Source organism: Anomalospiza imberbis, chromosome 6 (assembly GCF_031753505.1).
Source record: "Anomalospiza imberbis isolate Cuckoo-Finch-1a 21T00152 chromosome 6, ASM3175350v1, whole genome shotgun sequence".
NCBI lineage: Eukaryota > Metazoa > Chordata > Aves > Passeriformes > Viduidae > Anomalospiza > Anomalospiza imberbis.
This window is the reverse complement of record NC_089686.1, coordinates 31305357-31317130: the sequence shown is the minus strand read 5'-3', so window position 1 is coordinate 31317130 and position 11774 is coordinate 31305357. Positions and strand designations below refer to the sequence as shown.

General features: G+C 38.1%; 1 long non-coding RNA gene across 2 annotated transcripts; it reads left to right on the top strand.

The window, feature by feature from the left end:
* Nucleotides 1-2988: 2988 nt before the first annotated feature.
* Nucleotides 2989-8218, top strand: LOC137475612 (uncharacterized). 2 transcript variants are annotated; one of them, XR_010999977.1, is made up of 3 exons: nt 2989-3916; nt 5047-5158; nt 5951-8218. It is a non-coding gene; the product is annotated as an uncharacterized lncRNA (long non-coding RNA). The 2 variants fall into 2 exon arrangements; XR_010999976.1 differs by lacking the exon at nt 2989-3916 and having other exon boundaries at nt 3940-5158.
* The last annotated feature ends 3556 nt before the right edge of the window (nt 8219-11774 follow it).

Genomic DNA, 11774 nt, shown 5'->3' with positions numbered 1-11774 from the left:
GTAGGATTTCGTTTGGTTGGGGTTTTTTTACTCATAAAATTGCTATTGTTTTTATTTTATTTGTTTTTAAGTAATTTGTGTCCTTCCTTCATGATTCCAAAGACAAGGTCACAATTCCCACCTCTCAGTGTGTTGACAGACTTTGTGCTCTTTTGCATTTCCTCCTGTGAAGCAGTTCTGCTGAATTGAAAGGGTCTATTCAGGTCTCTTCTGCTCTCTGTCTCACTCCGATTACCGGCCCCAGAGAGGCTGGGGCGCTGCTCTGCACTGCCCCTCCCCAGGGCCGCGGCCCAAGCCCTTGAGCGGCGCTGCGGGAAGCGCCGCTGCTTTCTGCACTTTGATCTGAGCTCCTCTTGGTGCCCGCGATGGCACTGCCGCTGAAGGCTCTTCCAGGCACTGCTGCAGGCAAGCTGCCTCTCTGCTGTATTTTTCTGGGGTGTCATTGACATGCCACTCTGGCATTGCCTTTCCTAGATGATATTTCTGGGCAGCAATTGCAGAGCAGGTATGCCCACTTAATGCCTTACTGCATTCAGGCATCTAGCCAGAGTTGGTGATCTGGAGTAGCTCTCACTGACTCAAAGCACACTAGGAAACACTTTAGGAAACGGGTCCTGGTATAGAAGTTGTGTTCCCTCCTCAAGATCCATCTTCCTTTTTTGCAGCTGAATATCCTGTATCATATCTTCTCATCTGGTTTCTTTCTCTTAGCTTAATCCGCAGTGCTCTGAGTATGCACTAGCACCTTGGCTCAAGCAAGACAAGTGTTCAGATTTCTCTGACAGTTGGAAAGTAGAATTATTTTGCAAGTATTTGCTTGCTCATTCACAAAAATACAAAAAATAAATTTGGGTACCAACAAGATAAATAGTTGCAGCTGCATCTGGACTGAATGAAGGCAGAAATTTTTAAAAAATATTTTTAAAAGGACATTAAAAAATGTTATGTCTCTTCTTAGTTGTTTGAAATTGAGGGAGGCAGGGGGAACAATGTCTTTTCCCCTCATCGTTCTTTCAGGTATCCGGAATAATTTCCAGCTTGGGAGAGTTCTTTATTTCTGCTGGAATCCTTAACAAAACATTCCATGGGTTTGCTCCAAAGCTTCAGCTGTGCTGGTTAGATCTCAACCAAAGACTGGTTAAAAAAGCACCCAGTGCTGAAAGGGAAATACTTCTTCCTCCTACCATACCAGGCTTGAAATTCTGTCGATTCTCATCGGTGCTTCTAACTGGAGCTGGAATACACATGGGGAAATGTTGTTTAATTATTTAGTATTAAGGAGGCCTATAGAAATGTGCATGGTATTGTGGTATAGGTATAGGTTTGAGATGAAGAGCTTTAATGTCATTGGATGGTAGTGGTGTGTACTGTGAACCTGACAGCTACAACTACCTGCTTGCTCTTGTTTTGCTTGGCTTTTTTTTTTTTTTTCCTATTTCCTCTCCCATTTCTTGCTGGTATTCACTGTGTGAGTTGTTCTTTGTTTTAATGGAACAGTAAGAATTTTGTAAGCTTAAAAGAAGTGAAGAAGTGCTGTACTTAATTCTTGCAGAGAAAAATGTTATTGGGCTGAGCTCCTGCATGCTACTGCTAACTTTGAGTGCTATTCAAAGTATCCTAAGTGCCAGGACAGCTGGCACCTCATTAAAAGCCTTTGCGGAGAAGCCAAAATTCACAGGGGCCAGAGCTCTTCTTGAGTAAATTGGAATAGTTTTTAATCACTCAGGGAGATGTAAGTGATCTATGACAGCTGAGAACCTGGCCCTAATACACCTACAAAGCCAGTATCTCTCATGCCTATACGTGCTCCTCCAGGTCAGAAGTAAGGCAAGCTGTCCAACAGAGACAGGGCACATCTGAACTGCTTTGCTTGGTCTTTTGAAATCCTCTGTTAAGGAGAGAAAGGAGCTTGATTTGTCTCACCAACACAGCAGTAACTTTTCTAGCTGAGCTGTAACAAGTCTAGAACAAGCACTGACTAAACTCTTGCTGAGTTTCTGGTGGTGTACACTGCTGTCTTCCTGACTTGATGAGTAAGATGAGCAGTGTCTCAGAAGTGATTCATGATTTGGGGCCAAAGCAAGATCTTGGTAGTGTGTGTTGTGTGGGCCATGCATGGAAGTGTCCATCATTACATTCCTGCTGGGTTGTGTGAGGTTCTTTGCTATATATGGGAAGAACACTCCTTGTTTTGTCTTAGAAAAGAACTGACGCTCAAAGAATTCAGTTTCCTGTGGATTTTTAACATATCCAAAAGTAATGGACAAAAACCTTCATCATAAACCAGCAAGGAAAATGGGGTTTTTCTTGTGCTTTCAAACCTAAGTAGGCAAACAATAATAGCTGGCATTAGGTGAGGGAAAGAGATGTGCACGTTGGTTTCAAGATAGTATACTGATACTAACATATCAGGCCTGTTATTCTTGTGCAGGTACTCTACTGTTTATTCTGTTGCAGATGATTATATGGAAAAAAACCTCTAATTTACATAGCATTGCGCTTCATATCAAGCCTTATAAAGTAGTATCAGAAAAAGCTGAGGTTATTCTGAATTGAGTTAAATTTCTCTCAGAATGTACTGGAAAATCAAGTTTAAGACTGTGCTTCACATTGGCAAAATTCTGTTTGATTAAGGAATTTTAATATTTCTCTTATTTGAGTTTTAGAATTAATGTCTATATGATGGAGGTTGGAAAATATTGTACTTATTGAAAAAGCAGTATTTTAGATTTATGTTGACAGAACATCAACTTTTTAACATATAAATTTCCATCATCTGAATGAGAGAAAATTAATTAGGAAAAAGTGCTTATTTGGGGGCCATTCTTTTTGAAAGTGAAGTATTTTACATTTTTTTGACTTTCAAAATATTGCTTGATCTAGGAATAACTTGAAAATCCTCATAAATAGGATATTAGAAATTAAAAGAATAAATTACTTCAAGAGAAAAGCTTTAAGCATCTAAATTATTTAAAAGTATTGGGTTTTGCTCTTATAAGTATTGTGTCTGGCATGCTTGAAAAGCTTTCTTGTTCAGCATATAGTGCATGTAGAGTCAGGTCGTGGGCTTGTAATGATGTCCACGCCTAGAAGCCATGGTCACCCACCAGCATTCCACTCAGCTATGTGATGCAGACAGAGAACAAAAAATATGTTTTCTGGCCTCAAAACACCTACATACATAATACAATCCATATGTGACTATTTTTCAAAAACTATTTAGAAAAGCTTATTTTATTAGGATGAAGTTTGATTGCTGAACAAATATAAACTTTTATGCCAAATGAAGAAATACCATATATCAAGCTAAACTTTTTAAACTCTCTTTCACAATTTTTTGATGCATCTTATGTACTTGATGACTATAAAAGAATTTGCCAAGAAAATGAAAGTCATAAAATTCCTCTGCCCTCGTGCATTTGCTTTTCTTTTTCTTTTGTCTCCTGAAGCTGTAGGAGGTGTTTGCTGACATGCTTTCCTTTCAGGGCATTTCTGGAGCAACGTGATGCGAGAAGTGACTCAGCTAAGCAAACTGAGTTTGTATGAACATCAGAAGCCCTTACAGTATGAAGCTGTATCTGGGAATTATGAAAAGAGGTATCTAAGGAGCTCAATGTGTTATTTACATACATATTTCACTATATGACAGCTATTAAATATAATTTCCAGTTATGCTGCAAAACTGAAAAACTCCTTTCCCGAACCTTACTGCGTCCCAACATCTTAGACAGATTTCATATACTTTTAAGACGTGAACGGATATGTCGTGCACAGTTCTGGCAAAATAGTCCCTTTTACTTTTTTCTTGCCGTGATGCAAGGCAGCTTGTTGTGTGACCACCTGTGTTTTAGGGTGTTACCTGTGGGGGATTCTGTGCAACACCCGTGGAGCACGCAGTGTCAGTCTGGCAGCTAAGGTAGGTAGCGGGGAGTCGAGATCTATCCAGGCTTTTTTTCCTGACTCTGCCACTTATGTCTGTAGTGAAACAAAAACAGAGTAAGAGAGGCAGGAAAGCTACTTTGTTATGTAAGGAGATTTGCAAGGTGTTTATTTTGGTTTGTTTTGTTGTGGGTTGGTTTGGTTTTGGTTTTTTACTCCATTGCCCTCCTGTAAAAATTGAAATCTTATCTGTTCTTTTTGCTTTTCCTGGCAATAGCCATGTAAAAACAGAATACCAGATTAAAAAAAAAAAAAAAAAAAAAAAAAAGTAGCTTTGCAGGAATAAAAGAGCTGAAGCTTTTTTTCTTTGTCTGAGACAACTTAGAATTTCTGCATTTTGTAGCTGAAATCCACTGTCACAAAAAATGGCTGCTATATTACAGTAAGGAAAGAACTCAAACAGTTGTACTGCTGCAGCATCAGTTGCTTCACTTTTTAGAGAGAATACTAATAGAGGTGGGAAGAAACAAAACTCTGCCTTGCCATTTTTATTTAGATGGTCTCTCTGTCAAGAGCAGGTATGAGGGACAAGTTCAACGCCCCACCTTCATTCTTTACTTTGTTTCAATCACACCAATTTTCTCTTGACTCCATTTCCCCACCTATAAAACTGAAGTAGGGAACAGAGTTTTCAAAGGAATCATTTTGGCCTGGGTCCTTAAAGCTGATCGGTTACCAAACTTGTGAAATAAGTAATTTATAAGAGGAGTTGAGAGTTCAACATAATCTGGAAAGATGAAACATACCTTTTATAATTTTCGCATACTTTGTGTCTTGAATGTGCTTGAATATATCCATTTTGAAATTTCTAAATGTTTTTAATAGGGAAGAAGGCCTTTTAACTTCTGTAATTCTCCCCCCAAAAAAAAAAAAAAAAAAAAAAAAGATATTTCCAGTGAATAAGCCAAGTTTTCACTGTGGTGGACAAAAAAAATGTTTAAAGCCAGACAAAGAATTGTTTAACCAGTTGTCTTTTCCTAAAAGAACTGCTGGTTGACTTATATAATATTTTTACTATACACATAAATGCAAACTGATAGTTAAGTGCTTTGGTAAGAAAGAAGAAAGGTGGATTTGTGCACATACTTCATTTTTTGCTGAAATTAGATTTGGACCTGAATCCTGCAGGGGCTTGCCAGATGCTTGACTTTGTTTTCAGTGGAACTGTTCAGAGTGTATTATGTGAAGCACACACAACAATCCAAAAGACTTGAGTCAGGTGAGCCTTGCTCAAAGAAATAATTTATATATAGCCCTTCCCCCTGTTAAAGAACTTTCTAGTTAAGGTGCATATTAAAATGCTAAACTTTATTGACTTCAGGATTAGAAATACAATAATAATAACATACAAAAATAGTCTATTTTTTTTCATCTGTATGGTTACCAAAAATTTACTCTTTCAAAAATTGCCAAAAAAAAAAAAATCACTTCTGGGAAACTACACACATGAGCCCAAGGCCAAATATATATATATATATATATTTTTTTTTTTTTTTTTTTTTTTAATATTTTCCACAACTGCTCTGTTTTGCTTCTTCTGTTTCTTTGTCAGAAGGATCCTGTTTAGCTTGTTTGGCTAAGGGCAATTGGCTATTTATTCATTGATCTTTCCTTTCTTACATTATCTTGAATTCTAATTAGAGTTTTTTCAAGTCCTATTACTTAACTCTCCAAACATAGCTCCAACAGACATCACTCTTCCTTTCTGTCGAGCTGTTCAGAAGCAGGAAAGAACTGTCATCTTACATTCTGGGACTAACCACACTGCCCAGCAGTTCTCCACTAGCTGCTTTCATTGGCAGTTTGATTGAATGATTTTTTTCTCCCCTCACAACATGTGATTCAAAGTGCCTGAAAAAGTGTTAAGTCACTTGATGTTAGGAGAGATTCTGTAAATAGGACTGGGAACAGTCCTCTAGGTGTTTGTAATTAATCAGGCTCCAAACACTTGGAGCTTTTGGATGCACTTATAAAAAATCTAAAAATGTAAACAGCTTTTTCCCCTCCCCAGGAAGTCTTAATGCACTAAAGACGTAAGCGAAGAAGTTAAATTGCCAGTGATCAAATCAATTACACTTCAGATCAGACTGTGGCAGGGCTTTTTGGTTCTCAACCAGATGGAACTAGACTTCTTGTGAAGGAGATATTATTATTTCTAGTCAGGGTTTCAAAATGAGAATAGGAATTCACAGTAAAAAAATTACTTCTTTTTTTCTTTTAATATACTAGAACACTTAGAGGAAAGACTCCTTGGGAGCTGATGTCACTAAAAGTTATCAGATACACTAAAAAAAAATCATCTTAGCCATTTCTTATTCTTCTGATCTGACAAAAGACACAACATAAATGAACAGGATATTCTCCTGTGTGGCAAGGCAAAGAAGAAACCCTCATTTTTAATACAGTAAATTCTTGGATTCATAGTTTATGGGTTTTTTGGCTGTGCCTCTCTTACAGGCTGAAGTTTTTACATTAAGAAAGCTATGATGCAAAAACTTACAAGAGACAAAGTACAGTGGTTTTTATCTTGATGCAGTTAGTAATAGAGATGAATCCAGATGAAGGCACAGGCTATTTGGATGCAGAAAGCATTTTTTCATCTTGTGGAGATCGGACAGATTGTTTAGAAACCCCTCTGTGCATTAGGAGGGGAGGTGACTGCTGTAATCACCTTCCCAGGTGAAAAAAACCCCACTATAACCAAATGTGATTTGTTTGTTTCTAATTTAGAGAAGTATTTTGTAAAACCAAGTACTTCTATGGCTTAGTCTTTGCAATCAAATTATTTGTTTGATTTGGAGTCCAGATCCCTCTTGCTTTGAGTACACTGCCACAGCTTATGTAAAAGCTTTAAAAAACCCTTCAGTACTTGGACGTGTGTATTTTAATAGGGCAAATTCCACCTGAAACCACCTTGAAGATAATTAGTCATGCTGGTGTGGATAAAAAGATTGTGCCTTAAGTTCAGTGCTGAAAATGCTTATAATATGGCACATCTTGCTAAAAGGAGATGTCATGTTAGGAGCACTAACAGGGTCCCATAGGCTCACTGGAGCTCTTGGTCAGCAAATCCCATACATTACAATTATTGCAAGATTAAATTTGTCACTGGAATGCTAGTAGTGAGTAAAGAAGTGGAGTTTTTAAATGCTTCCTTTTCAACAGATACAAAATGATCTAAAGATATTTTTGAAGTTACTAGAAAAAAGAATGCACAGTCCAGCAAATGAGCTCTTGCTAGTTTCCAAGTCTTGCTAAATGTAACATTCTTCCAAGAATTTGGGTAGCAGCTAAATACATCTTTCCCAAAGGAAAAAAGAAAAAAAAAAAAAACAGTACATAAAAAGTGAGTGAAAGGAGGCTGGTGATGGTTCAGGAATCAGAAAAGAGAAGGTGATGGTGTCTGTCTACTACTGGAGGCACTCAAACCAGCACCTCCAGAGGTGCAGCCTCTTAGCCATGAGGCTGCAGCCTGTTTGTGTGAAACCTGCACCTCCCCTGCTGAAGCTGTTCAACAATTCAGAAAATAATTAAATCAAGACAAGAAGCCAAAATTAGCCGTCTACTCAGGAAGGTGGGGGTGGGTGGTTGGCTTGGTTTTGCCATCTCTCAGACTACTCTTGTATTTTTATCAGGTGTCTGCCTAGCTACCCAAACACTCCTTGAGGACTAGCTAGAGCCCAGTTACTCTGTCCTTCCTTATGTTCAGCCTGTCATATGAAGCACTAAGTGTCAAATTTGTGTTCATTCTTGATTGCCTTCTCTGGTGTCATTAGATCTTTGATTGTTTTGCCATAACTCTTACAGACACTTTTTTTTAATTAACTGTCTGTGTCTGCTGTGGTATTTCGTGCAATGCCTGGTCCTGTAGACATGTGTGAGATGAGCAGTTGCCAGGCTTGTTCCCTCAGGGAATATAGGGGAAGAATTGCCAAGTCTGTGGATTCAGGCTGGGTTTAGGACTGAGATAGGTGTAGAGCTGTGCAGGTTCACCGAGTCTCAAACAGTCCTAGGCATGTACAGAAGTAGGACTTCAGGCACCTGAGGTACATCATTAAAGGAAAGCCTAGCTGTGTATACCCTTGAGCTGCCTGAGGAATCAGGAAAGAGAGGCAAGGTTTGAGGAGCATGTGCTTGGGCTTTGGTATTTGCATTGGACACAAGTCAAACTGTGGGTACATAGGCCTTTACTGGAGCCAGCACTTAACTTTTTTGCAACTGTTCATCCATCTTTTAATTGGAAATTATTCCCAGTTTTGTAAACCTCCAGATCAAGAACCTTCAGATGCACAACAAAATAGACATAAAGTGTTTTTTATAAGCAGCTTATATTTTGGGATAGGTTTATAAGGGCCTTATCTTCAATTTTGTGGCTAGTTCTTGTTCTTTTAAAGGCTTAAAAGTTGCTGCTGAGAATGTAAAACCACAGCAGAAAATAGTCAGTGTGGTTAGAAATTAGAAAATAGCCTCAACTACTAATTGTTGTATTTTTAACTGAAAGAAATGTGTAACATTATGGCACATATTGCTTACCTGCTGGATAACTTGACACTCAAGAGAGTCCCTGAGAATTCTTCCAAGACATCATAACTTCAGTGCAGTAAGCACCAGAAAGGCTGCAGCAAAGCTAGAGACACTGTGGGATTAGCAGGATGAAGCTATAAAGAATCAGAAGCAAGACATACTTTTCTGCTTTTCTACCTGTGCACACATACATTACCCGGGCATGCACGGAGTCCTGTGTCAGCTCAGTCATAGGGTTTGGGAATTCAGCAATAGCCAGGGTCTATGCATGAACTGCAACAGCTGTGCTTATCTGTTATAATATTGACTTTTAAAGAATTTACTTAAATTATTTTTTTTTAATTTGATCAATAGTTTATGCAGCATTAAAAATAGATTTCTTCAAGTGCCATAACACAGCTTTCAAGTCCATAAATCTTACAGCCATTGCATTACTTGTTGGAATCAGAGTTCTGCAATTCTCTTAGTCACTGCTGCAGCATTAAGAAAGGGAAAAAATAACCAACGGTGAATTATGAGTGCTTCTCTGGATGGCCTGACCTGTTCTTTCATGAGTCTGTTTTGTCCATTTAGAAATATAAAATGTCACAGTGTGGTATTTTATATTTCCAGTGTAGAAAGGTGTTCTCTGTTGAGTTGAGGAACTTCCCCGTAGAGGCTATCCCACTTGAATTTCAGCCACTTTTAGAGAACTTTGGAGCATTAGAATATATATATTGCACTGAAATAACTGCTAGGGTTTTGGGTTTTTTTTGTGTTTCTCAGAATAAAGGCTTAGTTGAAAGATGTCTGAATTCAGCATCAAAGCGATATGCACCTTCTGTGATCTAGCAAATATGCCCAGACCCAAAAATCCCTGTCATCTGTAATGGAGATCTTCAGTGGTTCCCAAGAAAGTAACACTGTCATAAGGTGGTTAGGTTCGGAACAAAGATCTGGAGTAAAAGGAGTCAATGTTTATACATTTAATGGTCTCTAGCTGAATGACACTGGTTATGGAAGGAGGGAAAGTTTGAGACTAGTAACAAGCAGCACATATTTTTTTTTCTGAGCTTACTCCTTTGTCTCACTCAGTTTACCATGAAATTTAGCCACTGACTCGCACCACTGTTTTTCTTGGAGAACAGAGTAGGATGAAGAAACATAGTGATTAAATGTAAAAGACAACAATGCATTGGATTAGGAGCTGCATTCTGTGTGTTTTGGTAACAGGAACTACGGAATAAAATGAAAAGAGGTGATTCAGGTCTACGTAATCATTAAAGCCTGAAACTATTCTCAATTCCTACCATGTCTACCTCTGCCCCGCATACAAATACAGACCTCATTACTAAAATGGGATTTTTTAAAGCTCTTGAAGTGCCATTTGATAATGCTACTGCAATGACACTCATATTTGATGTTTGTTATGCTCCCATGTGTTGAACACATGGTTAGCAGCTCTCCCAACCATCAGGACTCACGTAATCACAGCAAAGCAGTCATCATCATAAATAAAGCAAACATGACAACTGAAACTGCATATTTCCTTCTCATGGTAAACTAGGATGGTAAACTGGAGCTCAATGCCATTCTTCACCTAACAGCAAAAGGCTTGAACGTGGTAGACCTAGGCCATGAGTGTACTTGGAAAATGGTTCATTTGACCTTTTCATTCTCTTGTATTTGAAAATCTTGGCTTAGTTCCCAATCCTATGGTAGTCAGCCACATTCGTGAGTGACAGCGACCTTCATGATGGCAATTCCACATCCTTTGCCTACAATTGTTTTTAAATTTTATTTAGTTTGCATGTAAGCACATCACTGTCAGTGGTTGAGCCCTTCAAGGGAACTTGTTCTTTGCTCATGGTTGGAATCTGCCATTGACCCTCAGCAGGACAGACATTTTAAGAGACACAGTAATTCTTTATTTAAAAAGTACACTTCTTCTTTGAGATAATTCCTGAATATCATTCTTTTTAAAAAGTATTGAAGGTAATTGCATTCCTTCAGACAAAACTGAATTTTTAACTGTATGCATGTATGTCCATATGGCAGTGGAGTCAACATTTTCTGATGGTTTTTGTTGTTGCTGTCTTCTCTTTAGGGCATATCACACTGGCATCCTGTTTGTATCAAGCATGGCAGAAATATAATTCAATCTAATTGTCAGTTCCATTAGCCTGAAATATTGGATTCAGGTGTCTAAAATTGGAGATAATGTCCTCTCCCTGATAGCCTTGATAGTTTCTGGCTTGGATGGAGAGGTAACAAATCCTACAGATAGTGACACTTGGGTAATAAAATAGTGAACATACTCCTCTCCTTTGTGGATTATGTGGAACTGTTCTTTCCTTAGACATCGTAAGTTTTTGTGGTATTGTGGTAGCATCCTCTGAATCTCTCTATCTTGCCCGTCTCTTTCCATAAATCTGAGTGTGTGACTTCGGAAAACAAAAAAGTTGTCTTTAAGGTCTTTGTCCTACAGATCCAGGCACTGTCTATTTGCATCAAAAAAAAAAAAAAAAAAAAAAAGTAATTGCATAAAAATTGTATCACATTACAAGCTGAGGTGAGAACTGGTTTAGTGAGCTTACCAGCAAACAGGCCACAAGATTCCAAGTTTGTTTTGGGTTGATGTGGTTATATGGGCTTTTCCCAAAAAAATTAAATGTTCAAAAATTAGTTTTTTGCAAACCATGAAAATGAAAGCAAAGGCTTTTCAACACTTCCACAGAGCTACTGTTTAGAGGCCTGATTTGAAGGCAAGTCTCCTCTTCATCATGAAAAAGCTACTGTCTTCTTCCCCAGCTATGGACATTTGTAAACGAAGGGGCTTGAGTGTTACTCTGTTGTCAACAAAGCCAAAAACATAATGAACTTGGTAGTCATCTTTCTGTCTGTGCCCTTCCTTAGTTTAACAGATAAGGTGGGCTTCATCACATTTTGACAAAATAAGCTTCAGGTCAACTTTACTTGCAATCCTGGATGTGACTCTCAGAACTCCGACATCAGAGAACTAGTACCCAGCTTCTCTGGATTGCCCCTGAGCTGCTGCATCATGGTTTTATTGCATTTGGTGAATGCAAATGTGCCAGAAATTATATCACTATTTCCCCTTCTTAGCAATTCATAAGCATATTTATATTATTTTCTTCTGTGAGTTAACATCATTATATACTTTACTAATAAGTTTATTATCAGACTGTATTATGTTTTAAAAAGTGTATTAATGTGTGTGTATACACATGCACCCCCAGAGTAAGTTTTGTGTCACAAATCAAATACTCTCATCAGTTACACAGTGCTTTTTTTTAAGAGTAATAAATATT